Genomic DNA, 18,702 nt, shown 5'->3' with positions numbered 1-18,702 from the left:
AAAATCTAGTCCAGCCAGTGTGGCTCAGTGGTTGAGTATAGACCCGTAAACCAGGAGTTCACAGTTTGATTTCCTGTCAGGGTACATGCCTAGGTTGTGGGCTCAATCTCTAGTAGGGGGAGTGCAGGAGGCAGCTGATAGATGATTCTCTCTCATCATTGATGTTTCTCTCTCTCTCCCTCTCCCTTCCTCTCTGAAATCGATAAAAACATTTAAAAAAAAAAAATCTAGCCCTAGCCAGTGGTTAGAGTGTTGACCTGTGCACCGAGGGGTCATGGGTTTGATTCCCCATCAAGGTCACATACCTGAGTTGCAGGTTCCATCCCCGGTCCCAGTCGGGGTGCGTGTAGGAAGCAACTAATCAATGTGTCTTTCTCACATTGATGTTTCTCTCTCTCTCCCACTCCCCTCTCCCATTCTCTCTAGAAATCAATGGAAAAATATCATCGAGGATTAACAAAAAAAAAAAAAAGAAGAAAAAAATCTAAAAACTTAAAAAATAACTCCACATGATTTCCTCTTGTTGATCTCTTGCTCAAGTTGCTCTGTATTACTGATGTATTCAGCATGCGTAATCCTTTGTTACTTCTCACTAATCTGTTTTAGGTGTTACTTCTAAATTTACTGAACTGTACTTATATTTGCTACTAGAGGCCTGGTGCACAAATTTGTGCACCAGTGGGGTCCCTCTGCCTGGCCTGTGGGATCAGGCCAAAACCGGCTCTCTGACATCCCCCAAGGGGTCCCGGATTGCGAGAGGGTGCAGGCCAGACTGAGAGACCCCACTGGCACACGATCAGGGCCGGGGAGGGACTGTGGGAGGGCTCCAGGGCATATCTAGCCTATCTCACTCAGTCCTGATTGGCTGGACCCCAGCAGCAAGGTAATCTACCGGTTGGAGCGTCTACCCCCTGGTGGTCAGTGCATGTCATAGTGAGCGGTTGAGTAGCCTTAGCATATCGTTAGCATATTACACTTTGATTGGTTGAAAGGCTGACTGTTCAACCGGACACTTAGCATATTAGGCTTTTATTATATAGGATGTTTGTCTAGTTTTTATAGAACTCTTTCCAATTTATCAGTGTGTTTTGTATCTTGACCTGTATATCTGTATTTTTCTATGATGGATGGAAGCTAAATTGGAGTATTTGGGTTTAGTAAAGAGAATAACTAGAGTCTGAGATCATAGAACTTTAATAAACCTTTTGGAAGAAATATTGGTAGTTGGAACCTGCTGAACCTTTGTTTCTTTTAGGAAACTTGATAAACTGAGGGTTGGGGAGGGCTCCTGGAAGTGCTTACAGATAACAGTGAGTTCTCAACACTTAATGATACATGGGAGAACCCTGTGATAATTTCATAACCTTGTAGTTTTCCTTGTGGTGATTTCCTTTTCACTTTGGTACTTTACTTGACATTAATAATCATAAGCAGAATGAAATGTTCTGTATTTCATCTTTTCTTTATCTGTCTCTTGATAGAATTTCTTAGGAGCAAGGAATTGGTCTAATGAGAAGAGGCTAGAGATGTGGGTAGTTTATGAAAACTTCTGATTTGATTTGGTGCTACTCTTTCATATACATTCAACCATCTTGCCAATGTTCATGGAGTTGGGAGTGTGATAGAGTCCTCTAGAAGAAAACATGAAAAATGGTTTCCAAGGAGGCTTAGCCTAGCACAGAGATGCTGAGGTATAGGAATTCTCAAACTATTTTCCTTTTACCTAGTGGCCTTCTAAGCTTGAAAGAAGGAAGTCAAAGCAATTTCAAGGCCGTTCTTCCCTTGTTGGGCACTGTGCTAACAGGGAGTGCCACACTGTGCAGAAGCATGTGGCTGGTGGGATGAGAAAGAGATGCAAGTTGGTGCATAGGCTCTGCTCCTTGTTAAAAATAAGTATCCATTTGGCGGCTAACACCCTCCTTCATTCTATGAAAGCAAGCTAAGAATGGCATTTACTATCACTCTTAATGTACCAAAAAGTCATTTAAAGGTTGTTAGGGCTCTAGTGGTTTGCTCTTTGTTTCAAATGAAATATCTTTTCTTTTTCTTTTTTTCCATGTCTCCCCATTCACACTGTAGACCAGGAAAAGGGTTAGGGCTGAGGTGTATATGTGGTGTGTTTACTCTGCCTCCTCCTTCTGTACACTGTAAGAATGCAGCCTGGGGTAAGCACTGGGAGGCCAGGAAATATCTTAAAAAATTTAAAAAAGTATTGCATGCTTATTTTAAGCAGTTCATAATTGTGTAAAGCATAAAGTTGTCTGTTACTCCACTCCTTGAGAACTCACTGTTATCTATGTAGTCATCTCCTCCTACTTTCTGGAGATGACTACTTCTTGGTATTTAACCTTTCAGGCCAGAGGGTTTCTTTGGTGTAAAGAATAAATGTATCACTTTGATATGTTTGATGTTTATAACCTTTTCTTATGGAACTTGACGGACATCATTTTTTTGGGGCAGTTTGTATTTCTTAAGAGGAGGTAGGACCCTTTGGACTTTTTATGCTCTGAGAGTTGACAGAATATTCTGTTAAAAACCTATCCCAAAAAGTCACAAGTCCTGAGTTATTTCCTTTCTTAAGTGAAATAGCATTTTGGTTGTAGGTGTGGTGAAAGGCCTGAAAGCTGGAGCTGTGATCTGGTGGCTTTTCTAGTTGTCTGTTGCTTCTTAACAAACACTCCAAAATTTAGGGTCATAAGAAACAATGATCATTTGTCACAGTGGACAGGCTCAGCTGGAACTGGCAGAGCATCACTTCTGCCGTATTCTCCAGTCAAAGCAGTTACATGGCCTGTCCAGATTCAAGGGGAGGGGATTTAGACTTTATCTTTCAATGAGAGGAGTGTGATAATTTGAAGAATTTAAGAAAATGGTTTCTGACGCAGGTTGATTATATTATTGTATGTGTATTACAATACAATATAAGCTGAGTATGTCAATTCCCACTCCCTCAAGAGTCTTACTAGGCCAGACTTACTCCTTCTCTGTAATTCAGTCTACTCTAAACAGTGTCCTCTTAGAAACTGTGAAGTGTTTTTGGAAGTGATAAAGTGTGGTTTGAAACCAGCATGGTTATAATTTTCCCACTTATTTATCTTGCTTATCCTTCAAGATGCTTACCTTTCAGAAGTTTATGGTGAAATTTTTCTTTTTCTGGTTAGATTTTAAAAATGAAACAAATTTTGGAATTTGTTTTAGAATTTGAACTTCCCTGTATTCTGGAGTGTGTTCAGTGTTCTTTCACCTCTGTACCTATGCTCTTGCAATTTCCTCTGTTACAGTATGTTTCCCATCATCTATCCAAGGCTCTTATTAAATACCTGTACCACTTTTTCTGATCCTACAATAAATGTTGGTTTTCACTTGCTCCGCTTACAGCGCTGGCTTGTGTGCACATGTCTTGAGTTCATTGTAAGCTGTTGGAGTGCTGAGACCATCTCAGACATTGTTATTTCTTCCACAGTACCTCATACTATGCTTTACTTAATGTCTTGAATGAAATATACTTCTGGGTGCACAGTATTCCATTGAACCCAAGACTTAGCAGAAACTAGTGAGTGTTATAAAAAAGTAGAAAATGATAATATGAAGAAAGTCATCGAGCATCTAATAATGGCAGCTGATATTTCTATAGTACTATATAGTATACAAACTCTTTTACCTAAGTTCAGTTGTACATTTTGGCTATTTTTGGGATGGTTGATGGTATTTTCTCTCCTTAACAGCTGAGTAGAGAGAGTTGAGAACTTGCTCCAGCTCCTCATCTAGAAAGAGGTGGAGCTGGAATTCAAATCTAGTATGTAAGTGTTTGAAGCAATTGTGTAATTTTATACTTGTTATTTTTATTCAGATAGGTTCTGCTTTAAGAAGAAACATACCTGAGACACAAAGTAAATGGAAAGACTATAATTGGCCCAGTCGGTGTGGTTCAGTGGTTGAGCATCGACCTAAGAACCAGAAGGTTATGATTCAATTCCCAGTCAGGATATATGCCTGGGTTGTGGGCTTGATCCCCAGTAGGGGCCGTGGAGCAGGCAGCCAATCAATGATTCTCATCATTGATGTTTCTATCTCTCCCTTTGCCTTTCTGAAATGAATTCTTGGCTTAAGAATTCTTGGCTTTACTAAAATAATTTCTTTATTTTTTTGGTGGTACATTAACCAGAGAGTTAATTTGCAACAGTTTGATTTAATATCATTCTTTGGGAATGTATTGGATGTGAAAGTTCCTTTTTATATTTTTATCTTTTGAGACTTAAAAATATAAGTTTTAACTGTGTAAAGTTTTTTGCCCAAGTTAACAAGTGCTAATAAATCTTATCAGTTAGCTTCATACTAGATGGAATACTCTTATTAGTATTAGACAATCAGCACTGTAGACACAGAAAATGATTTGAGTGACTATTTTCTCAATTCTCTATAGTGTGGTACATAATTAGTACCATTCTAGATGATAGAGAAGTTGGTCTATCACATACAAAGGATGCCTTAAGAATTAGGTTGGCAACTATTGCTCACAGCCAAATCTAGCCAAAGAACTAAGACTTTTTAAAAAAACAAGAATGGTTTTGAAAAAAATAATATTTCTGTGAAAATTATATGAAGTTCTAATTTCATTGTCCAAACATAGTTTCATTGGAACACAGTCACATTCATTTACTTAACTGTTGACAGCTGCTTTCGAGTGCCAGTGGCAGAATTGAGTAGTTGTGACAGAGAGACCATGTGTTCTGAAAAGCCTAAAATATTTATAAAAAAGATTTGCCAACTTCTTCCTTAGAGTGTTAGTACTTAATTTTTTTTCCTGTGGAACCACAATTGAGAAAAGCTAAGACTACCAATGAAGACACCTGTTAGATTGTTGTAGCATTCTTTGTATTTAAGGCGGCGGGGGGCGGGTAGGGTGGGGGGCGGCCAGTATGTGTATCACAACTGTTTTGAGAATTTGATCCTCTTTTTTGCTCTGGAATGATGATCTGTTTCACTTGGCTTTGACAGTTGATGCCTGGATTGGGCACCCAGGTTTTATTTTGTTCTAACATGCTGAGTTTGACTAATCTATTGTATTTGACACTTTGAAAAGCACTTTTTAAATGGCTTACATTGAATTTTGCTTTTGAGAAGCTACTAGTTGGCAATTCTAAACTGGACAGATTGAGGCCAGGTAAAGCCTGTAGGTTCCTGTCAGGCAGCAGTGAAGTTAAAAATCACCTGCTGTCAACACTAGGCAATTTTATTATCATTTTCATTTTTAAATAAATGGAGAATCATTAGATTCCTGGAGCTGCAGCATTCAATGAGGAAAATGAGTAGTCTGCCTCTGTGGAATATTTCCTTTGTCTCTGTAGCCTCATCATAAATTAATGTTTGCTAACCTCTTTTTGGCTTTGGTTAAAAATTATATCTCTGGTAAGTTTTTGATTAGAACATGCAGAAATAGAACTGTTTGAATTGTCATAACTTAAACTAGCCACATAACTTTTAAACTGGAGAGGGAGCTGTCTAGCTTAGAAAGTGGCTGAGTTTATCAGTGAAGAACTGAAAAAAAACAACAGCAAAAAACAAAAACCTACAAAAAACAGGAGGGATGTATTTGCTGCCTTAATGCTGGTAGTTTTATATTATGTGAAGCCATAGACAATTATAGAAAGGGATAAGAGAATTGTTGAGAAAGCTGTCGACTTCTTCCTTTAAACTTCTGTTTTGTGTGGAACTTTTAGAACTTTGATCTAGCTTTGACAAGTGAGGTTCTTCAACATCATGTTTTCCTTTAGAAGTAGATCTTTAAATAAAAAATCAACTCCAAGGTTGGACAGAAGTCTTCCAGCACATCAGCCAATAGTGTTGTATTTTTCAGGCAATTGAAAAAACTGCCTTGCAAGTTGAGATAAATTAGCTCAGATTCTACATTCTTACTGCCCTTCTGCATTATAGCCAATGGCCAGAAAGATGGTGGATGGAGGAGAGGTGGGGAGTGCAGGTGCACCACATCCTAGAGCCAGAGCTCTCCTTTTTGAGTTGCTTTGTGCTACTTCTTTTCTCCTTTTGTCTTAAACCACCCATTTTTTGGTGGTGGGGAGTAGTAAGTAATTTATGAACACCTATCATCCCCAAATTATTTGCCTCATTTAATAATTTACACCTGTGCTGTTAGTATATTGATTTTAAAACTTTACCAGGTTTAAGATGAAATAGAGTTGTGATGATAGTAGGAAAATGTGCTGAAGGATAGCTGATGGACTTAAAACTTGACTTAAGTACATTGTGGGAGGGATTATGATGGTCCCTAGGAAAGAATGAGTAGTGAGGCTTTGTGGGTTCTGCCACCCTCTCCCTTTCTTTTCCATTGTCTCATCTAGGTATGGATTCTTTCTCTGCCTTATCCTTTCCTCTCTGCTCTCTTCTCCTCCTCCTTGGTGCTGCCACTACTGTCTGCTGCAGGTACCTATAAGATGGCTGTGTTGTAGTAAGCGACAAGTTGAGCAATGGATCATTAAAGAGAACACTAGAGGCCCGGCACATGAAATTTGTGCACGGGTACGTTCCCTAGGCCTGTCCTGTGATCAGGGCCATCTTCCTCAGCTGCCAGCAGCTGGCCCTGCCCCCTGTCCCCACCCACCCCCAGTTCCCTGTTTGCCATTGGGCAATCGGAGCCTGCCGGCCAGGAGGAAAAACCAAAAGGATAGCCATTCCTGCCCCTCGCCGGCCCTGCCCCCCGCTGCCGGTTGCCTTGGTCTGGTGCTGCCCATGTCTGCCACCACCCACCCCCGGTTTCCTGTTCCCCATCAGGCGATCAGGGCCTGTGGGCTAGGGGTAGCTCCTGCGTTGAGCGTCTGCCCCCTGGTGGTCAGTGCGCATCATAACGACTGGTCATTCTGCCGTTCAGTCGATTTGCATATTACCCTTTTATTATATGGGATTTTATTATATAGGATTGTGTTCACCCGGGGCACAGTCCCATTAGGCAATGGGGGCTTGCTTCTAGCCCTTGAATAACTTATCCCAAAGGGAATATAGATAAGAATAAACATAGATAATTGAAACATAACCACTAATACATAAGTGTTAGCAGAAACAAGATGATTTTCTTTCAGTTGAAGCTCTTTGGAGCCTGTCAGGAGAGGCCTTTTGGAAGAGGTTAGATTTTCTTTCTGTGGAAGAATATACTGAGATTAATAAAGAGATTTTAAAAATTGGGATTAGGAATGGGATTGGAAGTGAATTAGTCAACAGATGTTCTGCTGTTGACTTTTTGCCAGGCATGGTTTTAGGTACTGGGGGTATAAGAATAAGTCTCTGCCCTCATGTAGCCTATGTGAGGGTGACGTATCTACTGGATGATGCAGTTACTTAATGCAGCAGAGGGCCTAAGTGAAGTTATGGTGGGAAGTAGTCTAAGAAATGGGATAATGTCCCCTCTAAAAAAAGGCCATGGTGAGTACTTTTAATTTTTTTTGTTAATCCTCACCAGAGGATATTTTTTTCCATTGCTTTTCCAGAGAGAGTGGAAGGGAGGGAGGAAGAGGGGGAGGGGAGGTAGAGAGAGAGAGAGAGAGAGAGAGAAACATCGATATGAGAGAGACACATCTGGTTGCCTCCCACATGTGCCCTGACCGAGGGCAGGGAGTGAACCTGCAACCCAAGTATGTGCCATCGATTGGGAATCAAAACTGCGACCCTTCCGTGCTTGGACCACCTCTATAACCACTGAGTTATAGTGTTGTATAGTGTAACAACACTGCCCAGGGCCCCTCTCTGGTTTTGTTAGTCAAATGAAAAGCAGCACCATTCCTTTCTCTTTTGGGGGTTGTGGGTGGCGGTGCAATGACTTTATGAATCTAAAATCTAGGTTGCATTTCTTTTTTTTTTATTTTAATCTTTATTTTTCAGATTATTACAGTTGTTCCTCTCCCCCCCACCCCCCGCCCATAGCTCCCCTCCACCCGGTTCCCACCCCATCCCCTGCCCTTACCCCCCCACTGTCTTCGTCCATAGGTGTATGATTTTTTTCAGTCTCTTCCCGCACCCCCACACCCCCTTCCCCCTGAGAATTGTCAGTCCACTCCCTTTCTATGCCCCTGATTTTATTCTATTTACCAGTTCATTCTGTTTGTCAGATTTTTTATTCACTTGATTTTTAGATTCACTTGTTGATATTTATTTGTTGTCACTTTGTTTATAATTTTTATCTTTACTTTTTTCTTCTTCTTCCTCTTCTTAAAGAATACCCTTTAGCATTTCATATAATACTGGTTTGGCGGTGATGAACTCCTTTAGCTTTTTCTTATCTGTGAAGCTCTTTATCTGACCTTCAATTCTAAATGATAGCTTTGCTGGGTAGAGTAATCTTGGTTGTGGGTTCTTGCTATTCATCACTTTGAATATTTCTTGCCACTCCCTTCTGGCCTGCATCGTTTCTGTTGAGAAATCAGCTGACAGTCGTATGGGTACTCCCTTGTAGGTAACTAACTGTTTTTCTCTTGCTGCTTTTAATATTCTCTCTTTGTCTTTTGCCCTTGCCATTTTAATTATGATGTGTCTTGGTGTGGTCCTCTTTGGATTCTTTTTGTTTGGGTTTCTCTGTGCTTCCCGGACTTGTAAGTCTATTTCTTTCACCAGGTAGGGGAAGTTTTCTGTCATTATTTCTTCAAATAGGTTTTCAATATCTTGCTCTCTCTCTTCTTCTGGCACCCCTATTATTTGGATGTTGGTATGCTTGAAGTTGTCCCAGAGGCTCCTTGCACTATCTTCATATTTTTGTATTCTTTTTTCCTTTTGCTTTTCCGGTTGGGTGTTTTTTGCTTCTTCGTATTTCAAATCTTTGACTTGATTCTTGGGATCCTCTAATTTGCTGTTGGATCTCTGTATATTATTCTTTATTTCAGTCAGTGTATGCTTAATTTTTAGTTGGTCCTTTTTCATATCCTTGAGGGTCTCACTATATTTCTTGGAGATTTCTAGAAGATTCTTGAGTAACCTTATAACCGTAGTTTTGAACTCTATATCCAGTAGTTTGCTTTCCTCCATTTCTTTCATTTGTGGCCTGTTTCTTTGTCTCCGCATTTTGGCTGCTTCCCTGTCTTGATAGAGTGGCTTTGTGTGCTAGGTGTCCTATAGGGCACAGTAGCTCAGCCTCCCTAATTACCTGAGGTGGACACTCTTGGTGCACCCCTTTGTGGGCTGTGTGCACAGTCTTGTTGTAGTTAAGCCGTGATTGCTGTTGGTATCACTGAGTGGAATGGACCTCCAGGCCAATTGGCTGTGAGGACCAGTTGTGTCTACAATGGGAGAACTTCTGTGCTGGAGACACCTTTATGGGGCAGGACTTGCTTCAGTGGGGCTTTGGCGCTCACTGAGTCTGCCCAGGTTTTTAGATGGAGAAAGGCCAGGTCATTCATATGCTAAAGCCTCTGTGCCCTGCTTGGGTGGGGTTGTAAATTGAGTGGGGCAGGGTTTCAGGGAATCACCAGGGCGGAGCAAACTGCAATGGCTGCCAGTCTGCTCTGCCTTGGAAAGGTCCCAGAGTCTGTGTCCTGCGGCCCCATGCAGGAACAATGACTGCTGAAGCACCTCTGTGAGAAAGCCGCCCTCACATTCCGGCCCAATGCCAGAGAGTCCAGTTTCTCTCCGTATGTGTCCGGGTCCCCAAATTCTCACCCGGAACTGGAGTTTAGAGCAGTCAGGAGCTTGTCTCTCCCTCCCGATTGAAAAAGACAACAGCGTACCCAGCTGCCAGCTCCTTTCGCGCTTGCCTCCTTACATCCGCTCTTCCGCACCTCTGCACCTCCTACCGGACTCAGTGCACTTTTCTCTTTCCTTCTAGTTGTAGAATTTCCACTCAGCCAGCCTTCCCGTGGTTCTGGTTGGTATTCGTTTTGTCTTTTAGTTGTAGTTTTAATGTGGTTGTGTGCAGCAGTAAATTCAGGTGTTTACCTATGCCGCCATCTTGGTTGTCTCTGTATTTCTTTCTTTATTAATTTTTAAAAATATATATTTTTATTAATTTCAGAGAGGAAGGAAAAGGAAGAGAGAGATAGAAACATCAATGATGAGAGGGAATCATTGATTGGCTGCCTCCTGCACGTTGGACCGAGCCTGCAACCCAGGCATGTGCCCTTGACCTGCATCGAACCTGGGACCCTTCGGTCTGCAGGCCGACGCTCTGTCCACTGAGCAAAAGTGGCTAGTGCTGGGTTGCATTTCAAAATGGGAGAGCAGCCTGACTGGTGTGGCTCAGTGGTTGAATGTCAGCCTATGAACCAGGAGGGTCAATTCCTGGTCAGGGCACATGCCGGAGTTGTGGGCTTGATAACCCAGTATGGGATGTGAAGGAGGCAGCCAATCAATGAGTCTCTCTCATCATTGCTATTTCTAGCTCTCTCTCCTTCTCCCTTCCTCTCTGAAGTCAGTAAACATTTATTTAAAAACAAAATGGGAGAACATATGTAAAACTTTATATATTATGAATATACACAGTTAATGCACCTTGTAATTTTTGCTGCCTTACTCTTTGAGGTATAACTAGGAAGAATTTTCATTCTGGATAGGAACTGGAAAAGACTGTTCATATTCAGGCATAATACTGCATTATGCTCTTCTTCTTGGCACCCCCCCTTCTCCCCCCCAATTTAAGGTTCTTAGAGTTTACACACTGGAAACACAGCTAGGCAAAAACCTAGAAGTTGTCCAAAGAATAAAGAAAAGTTAAAAGTTCTTCTAGCAAAAAGTACATTTTGAGATTTATATTAGTCTTGAATTCTTAGCCCTATCATTGATCCAGGATGGTTATCTGTCAGAACATTATGCTCTTCTTGAACTCTGATATTGCACACAAGGATGATCCAATAATCTTCCATTTTTTCCTTGGTATTGGTTCAGTTTCTTCTTTGTCCTTATTTCTGTAAGCTCATTTGCATGGCTTTAAGTAGAAACATTCTTTTTGCATCCATGACCGACCGACCTACCTCCCTCCCTCCCTCCCTCCCTCCCTCCCTCCTCCCTTCTTTTCTTTCTTTTAATCCTCACCTGAGGATATGTTTATTGATTTTATAGAGAGGAAGGGAGGGAAAGAAAGAGAGAAGGGTGAGGGGGAGGGAGCCAGCCATCAACGAGAGAGATGAAATTACTTTTCGTACTCGCCCCAATCAGGGACCAAATCTGAAACCTAGGTATGTGCCCTGACTAGGAATCAAACCCATGACCTTTCAGTGTTAATTCTCAGGTGAGGATATTGTCCCATTGATTTTTAGAGAGAATGGAAGGGAGGGGGAGAGCAGAGAGAAACATTGATGTGAAAGAGACACATGGATTGATTGCCTCCTGCATGCACCCCTACTTGGGGCTGGCCAGCGATCAAGCCTGCTTGGGATCAAGCCTGCAGCTGAGATATGAGCCCTTGACCGAAATCAAACCCACCGTGATTCTTTAATCCATGGGCCAACGCTCAATCCACTGAGCCAAATGGCTAGGGCTCACACAGCTTTTTTATCCATTCATCTATTGATGGGCACTTGGGCTGTTTCCAGATCTTACCTATTGTAAATAACGTTGCTGTGAACATAGGGGTGCATATATTGTTTCTGATTGGTGTTTCAGTATTTTTAGGCTATATTCCCAGAAGTGGCATTATTGGGTCAAATGGGAGTTCCATGTTTAATTTTTTGAGAAAACTCCATACTGTTTTCCATACTGCACCAGTCTGCATTCCCACCAGCAGTGCACTAGGTAGGGTTCCGTTTTCTCCACATCCTCTCCAGCACTTGTTTGTTGATTTATTGGTGACAGCACTTCCGACAGGTGTGAGGTGATATCTCATTGTGGTTTTATTTTGCATTTCTCTGATATTTGTAATATTGTCAACAATTTTAAAAAAAAGAGGAGAAAGAAAGAAAAAAGAAAATAAACCCTGACCACATGATGCCTGCTGGGCTTATTCCAACCAGGCAAACCTTGGGCATGTTAGCTCCAACTGGGGTCAAGAATGGGGGTGGGAGTGGGAAAAAAAGAATGGGGGGGTGTGTGGGAAGTATAATTCAAATGGGTGCTGTTACAAGTGACAAACCCCATTCAACCTAAAAAAAACATTTTATTGGAAGCACATGGGAGTTATATATAGATCCTAAAGAGAGTAGAGTAATTAAGCCTCAAGAAAGAAAGAAATCCAGGCTGCCTGTGACCTGTAGCAGGATGAGGGTCAGCTTCTTCTGTGCACTGCCTAGCATGGATCAACTACAGCTGTGGACTGCCTCACTTTATGTGGCTCAAGATTCAAATTACTAACCCACAAATGGCTACAGTGTTGGTGAGAATGTGGAGCAACTGGAACTCTCCTATGTTGCTTGTAGGAATGTAAAATAATATATAAATACTTTCTCAAAAAGTTAAACATAAATCTAGACATAAAATTAGACATTCCACTCCTGTGTAATTTACCCAAGAGAATTGAAGCCACAAGTTCACACAAAGACTTGTACACAAATGTTTGCAGCAACATTGATAGCCAAAAGGTAGAAACAATCCAAATGCCCATCAATTGAATGGATAAACAAAATGTGACACATTTATACAATGAAAAATAAGTTGGCTATAAAAAGGAATAAAGTATGATACACACACACACACACACACGGCCAGATTATTATGACCACCTGATGTTTGTAGGCAAATTAGCTACAATTTCACGCTGAAGTTGCTAAAGGGCCAGACCATTATAAACGTCTGCATAGCACAACATACCTAAGTATCGTTGCTGATCAAGTTCATCCTATCATGTTGATGGCATATCCCAATGGAGCTGGCTTCTTCCAACAAGACAGTGTGCCATGCCACAGTGCTTGTATTGTGCAGGAGTGGTTTCAAGAACATGAGGGAGACTTTACCTTGCTTAGGTGGCCCCCACAATCACCAAATCTCAATCCAATTGAGCATTTGTGGGACAAAGTTAAAAGAGCCATCAGGCAGCTGGTTCCACAACCATCAAATCTCACAGAACTGGACAGTGCTATTCATCAGGCATGGTGTCAGATTCCTCGCATCACCTTTCAACATCTCGTGGAGTCAATGCCAAGAGTAATCGCAGCAGTATTGAAGGCGAAAGGTGGCCCAATGAAGTACTGATGGGGTGGTCATAATAATCTGGCCACTCAGTGTGTGTGTGTGTATAGTGAAGTGATTGTCACAATAACTTTACCATCAATCACCACACATAGTTACAAATTCTTTTTCTTGTGATGAGAATTTTTAAAGATCTTTGTTAGCAACTTTCAAATATACAATGCAATGTTGTTACCTATACTGATCATGCTGTTCGTTTAAGCCTCAGGACTTATCTTAGGAAGTTTGTATGTTTTGGTCACCTTCATCCATTTCACCCCTCTCCCCTTCTTTTTGGCAACCACTAATCTGTTCTCTGTAACTATGAGTTCCTTTTTCTTTTTGTTTTTTTTAAAGTGAGATTACATACAGTAATTGTATTCTCTGTCTGATTTATTTCACTTAGCATAATATCCTCAAGTTCCATTCATGTTTCAAATGGCAGGATTTCCTTTTTTTTCATGACTGAATAATAGTTCATTTTATATAGGTAATACATTTTCTGTATCCATTCATCTTCCAATAGATACTTAAGTTGTTTCCATGCCTTGGCCATAGTAAATAATGCTGCAGTGAATATGGGGGTACAGATTTCATATTGAGATAGTGATTTTATTTCGTTTAGATAAATACCCAGAATGGAATTGTTGGACCATACTGTAGTTCTATTTTTAAGTTTTTGAGGAACCTCTGTGCTGTTTTCCATAGTGGTTGCACCTGTTTACATTCCCACCAACAGTACCAACGGTTAGAGTCTTTTTTGTATGAAGACCAATTAAAGAAAATTGTAAAGTAAGACTTGTCAACATTTTCATATACATGTAATATTTCTCTGTTGAAGTTATGCTTTTTAAACACATAAAACAATATCTGTAATTGCAAGTAAGCATTTTCTTAGCTTTTTAACTGAAGAAAGTCCCTTTTTGCTGAAAATTCAAAAGCTACATATTTCATATGCATTCTAATATCTGTAATGCTTTTATCTTTAAAATATTTTATATCGAATGAGACTATATGGGTAGGATATGGTTTGAGTATTTTTAGTAGAAAAGGCAAATTGGCCTCTGAATTCAGTTGCAGATTAGTGATACAAAGGACGGTTTTTTTTTTTTTAGAGCTTCATAGGTGATTAGGAAGCTGGAGGGAAGGGTGCTGCCATTGGGAATGGAGAGCTGGCTTGAATAGGATTGGGTTACAGAAAATATGGCCCATAGGCAGGCATGGGATAGAATGGTAAGTGCACAAATTTATTTGCTCAAACGGTGGAACTGAGAGTGGAGTTTTCACCCTTTAGTCTTTTTGAATCTCTGGATAAAGCATTACTTGATTTTCGGTCTGTGTGCCTCAGTGCCAGATTCTGTCTATTGTTAAAGTGGCATCTTCTAACTGGAACCTTTTGATAGCAACAGCTCTGCCAGTTCCAGACTGATGGTGATAGTGGTTGGATTGGAATGATAGAGAGGAGAGTTTAAAAAAACTGAGGAAGTTATTGGTTGAGATTATCATTCTTTGAATATTTTACATTTCTTTCTGAAATTAGAGTCAAGGGTGGTATTGCGAAGTGTTGCTATATAGTTTGCTTAACATTGTTACATGATATGGTACTTGAAGGAATTCTGAATTTCCTTGATAACTTTACCCTTTTTTTCTTTTCTTTTTTTTTTTTTTTAATATATTTTATTGATTTTTTACAGAGAGGAAGGGAGAGAGATAGAGAGTTAGAAACATCGATGAGAGAGAAACATCGACCAGCTGCCTCCTGCACACTCCCCACTGGGGATGCGCCCGCAACCAAGGTACATGCCCTTGACCGGAATCGAACCCGGGACCTTTTAGTCCGCAGGCTGATGCTCTATCCACTGAGCCAAACCGGTTTCGGCTACCCTTTTTTTCTTATATGATTAACAGGAAACGAATTAAATCTATAAAGGGCTTAATTTTAAAGACATAATCCAAACATATCTGAATTATTGGAATTAAAGAGACATTTGAAGTTATACATTGTCTTATCCATAATGTAGTCATGATAAAGCTATTTTGTTGACTACTTGATTAAAAATTTAGGTTATCCAATGGTTTTCATAGGACACTCCCGAAGATTGTTGAAAGCAGACATTTTGAGTACAGAAGTGTCTGAGATACTGTTGCACTCTACTTGGTAGTGGATTATCCAGTGGCCTGTGAATTTGCTGTGTTGCTTGAAGAAAAGAGGTTCTTATTTTTACTTCAGTCACTGTAAATGTCAGTGAGAGATACTACTGTCGTCACTGACTTTCAGCAGTATTAGGTCAGGTAAGAAATTCACCAAGCCTTTTAGGAACTTGTGTATAAAGGTCATTGTGTTATCATGAAACATATGGGCTCCTTTATAAAGACCTGGGATGTTTACATAGAAAACAACTTGATTTGTGGAGAAGGCTTATTTTAATTATTTTCTGTGTTGTCCTAGAGAAATGATGAATTACAGTCAAATGTTCACCTTTGGGGAACACAAAAAACTATGCATAGAAATAATTGGTGTATAGGCAGCTGGGTGGCAAAAGTTAGTTTAAAGAAAATTCCTTCCTGTCTTTTTTTTCTGTAGTTCTGTTATAGATTATTTGAAGAGACTTGGATTTCCCTGTGTGCTTTGAAGTGAAGTGCATGTTGTGCAGTAAAGAAGCAAATCCAGCCCTAACCGGTTTGGCTCGATGGATAGAACATCGGCCTGCGGACTGGAGGGTCCCAGGTTCGATTCCAGTCAAGGGCATGTACCTTGGTTCCCCAGTAGGGGGTGTGCAGGAGGCAGCTGATCGATGTTTCTCTCTCATCGATGTTTCTAACTCTCGATCCCTCTCCCTTCCTCTCTGTAAAAAAATCAATAAAATATATTTTAAAAAAAGGAAAGAAGAAGCAAACCCAACCTCATTGTGGAACTTGCTGGCTGTGGGTGTATCACAGATGGAAAGATGATAAGACAGCATTCATATTTTCTTGCATGAAAAATTCATATGAATCAGAAACTCAGAAGTGGCCATATCATCTGGTTTCTCTGTTAAGGAGCTGTGGTCCTAAGTTTCCAGCTGGCAGCTGCTCAATTAAGGCATTGACAGGTAGCAGGTTAGAGATACCAATTTAAAAAATACCTTGAATTACCTGTTTATCTGCTGCGTTTTAGAACAGTGGTTTTACCCTTTCTTCTGTGTGGCACAGCTATTTTGATGAAAGGGGATTTGAGGTTCTTCTTAATGTGGATTTAAATTTTTTTCATTCCACATTATTATTACTTATCCTATTGTATTCATCAACTAATGAAATATAATAGCCATTTGAGTATCTTATTATTTGGTGTAATCACCTTAAATGAGTGAAATGGCTGGGAAATTTTAAGCATTGCCACACCAGGGACTAGCACTCAAATCTTCGACCAGTATACTAAAGCATATCTGTTGTGATATGAGCCTGAAGATAAGAGACAGCATACTATAATGGAAAAGTACTTTAGGTCAAAGACTGGATTCTAGTACTAGCTTTCTTACTTGGTTGTATGATTTAACATTTCTGACCCAGAGTTGCTATTATACCAAATGGGACAGTAATAGCTCTCAAATTCCTTACCCACCCCCCACCCCAAAACAAGGTTGTTGTAAGGACCAGTCAGATAAATAAGCACATATAAATGTTGACTATTATTATTGAGGTTACTGCTATTCGGAAATTAAGTATGATGTAGATTTGCTTAGATGACTTTATTTGATTGAAGAAATTTCTTTTAATTCTAAACCTAATTCTTTTAGGTTTTCTTTCACAAATGTGTATTGACTTTTATCAAATGATTTTTTGAAATGATCATATGGTTTTTCTTTATTTTGTTATATGGTAAAAGAATTTAGCTGTTGTCCTGTAGGAGTGATAGTTGAATAGAGAGACAAACAAATAATCTTAATATTTATTATTATTGAGGCTTACAAAAGATGTAGTGGGGGTGGAGAGAAGAGTAGTAATGAAATCAACCTGACAAAGTCAGGAAGGTTCTCTGAGGAACTCAGCTGAGGTGCAGATTTGAAATTTGAGGAAAAGGAAGGAGGGGAGTGGCACATCTTAGGCAGAGGGCATGGCCATTGTTGTGGGAGTATGGAGTGCATATTGGAGGTTGGTAACTAGAGATGTGTGGCTGCTATGCAGGTGCAGGATTATGAAAGGAGCCTTCCATGCTATATTAAGGTTTCTGTCTTGTATGTGGGTATAAGGAGGAGAAAAAAAATGTATTCTGCAGTTGTTAAGTACAGTGTTTGTTGTGTATCCTATATAATAAAAGGGTAATTTGCAAATAGACGGAACGGCAGAACAGCTGAACAACCAACCAAAGTGTAATATGCTAATGATATGCTAAGGCTGCTCAACCACTCACTATGACGTGCACTGACCACCAGGGGGGCAGACGCTCCGACTGGTAGGTTAGCTTGCTGCAGGGGTCCGGCCGACTGGGACTGAGCAAGACGGGCCGGACATGCCATTTTTGCTTTATGTTTTGCAGCCTTTACAAGGCTGATATACATTTATTATTGTCGTATTTCTTGATGCATTGACCTTTTATTATCATGAAATGTCCCTCTTTCTCTCTGGTAATAAAGTCTACTACCTCTGATATGAATATAGCCATCCCAGCCTTCTTCTGTTTCTTACTCTTTTGTTGGTATGTCCTCTTGGATCCTTTTACTTTCAAACCTTTTGCTTTGTGTTTAAAGTATGTCTCTTGTAGACAGTGTGTATTTTGGTTCTTGTTTTTTAAAAATTCCGACAATATCTGCTGTTTAATTTGGAGTCTGTTAACATTTAATGTAATCATTGATATGGTTGTATTTAGATCTACTATTTTAGTATTTGTCCCAGCTCTTTTGTTCCTTTATATTTTCCTGGTTCTTTTGAGTTAATTGAATAATTTTAAGATTCCATTTTAGTTTTTTGGCGTTGTTGCTATACTCTTCATTTTCTTTTAACAGTTTTTGGAGATACAATTTACATACGATTCACCCATTTAAAGTTTACAACGAATTTTTTTTTTTTAAATATATTTTATTGATTTTTTTTTTTTACAGAGAGGAAGGGAGAGAGATAGAGAGTTAGAAACATCGATGAGAGAGAAACATCGATCAGCTGCCTCCTGCACATCCCCTACTGGGGACGTGCCTGCAACCCAGGTACATGCCCTTGACCGGAATCGAACCCGGGACCCCTCAGTCCGCAGGCCGACGCTCTATCCACTGAGCCAAACCGGTTTTGGCAACAACGAATTTTTTTATTATATTCACTTAGTTGTACAACTATCAACACAATCTAATTTAGAACATTTTGTCATCCCTAAGAGAAATTATGTATCCAGTAATGGTCACTCTGCATTTCCTCCTATCCCCTTGCCCTCACTTTAAGTAGCCACTAATCTAATTTCTGCATCTATGTATTTACCTATTCTGGACATTTCATATAAATGGAATCATAAAACATATGGCCTTTTACACCTGGCTACTTTCACTTAACGAAATGTTTTAAAGGTTCATCTATGTTGTTACATATGTTAGCATTCTTTTTTTTTTTTTTTTTTGGTGCAGAATAGTATTCTATTGTGTCGTT

The 18,702-nt window shown here is 40.0% G+C and overlaps 1 protein-coding gene and 1 non-coding gene across 3 annotated transcripts in view; one reads left to right on the top strand and one right to left on the bottom strand.

Annotated features, from left to right (window-relative positions):
• The window catches only part of ZFAND3 (zinc finger AN1-type containing 3), a 337,273-nt gene that overhangs the window by 25,755 nt on the left and 292,816 nt on the right, over nucleotides 1–18,702 (top strand). The window lies entirely within an intron of this gene.
• On the bottom strand, nucleotides 2,055–2,182 carry LOC139013379 (small nucleolar RNA SNORA51). The gene has a single exon (XR_011472028.1). It is a non-coding gene; the product is annotated as a small nucleolar RNA SNORA51 (small nucleolar RNA).

Source organism: Myotis yumanensis, unplaced genomic scaffold, assembly GCF_028538775.1.
Source record: "Myotis yumanensis isolate MYYU_CA2020_CCGP unplaced genomic scaffold, mMyoYum1.0.hap1 SCAF_6, whole genome shotgun sequence".
NCBI classification, from domain to species: domain Eukaryota; kingdom Metazoa; phylum Chordata; class Mammalia; order Chiroptera; family Vespertilionidae; genus Myotis; species Myotis yumanensis.
Note: the sequence above shows the minus strand (reverse complement) of the source record. Positions and strands in the feature narration are given on the sequence as shown.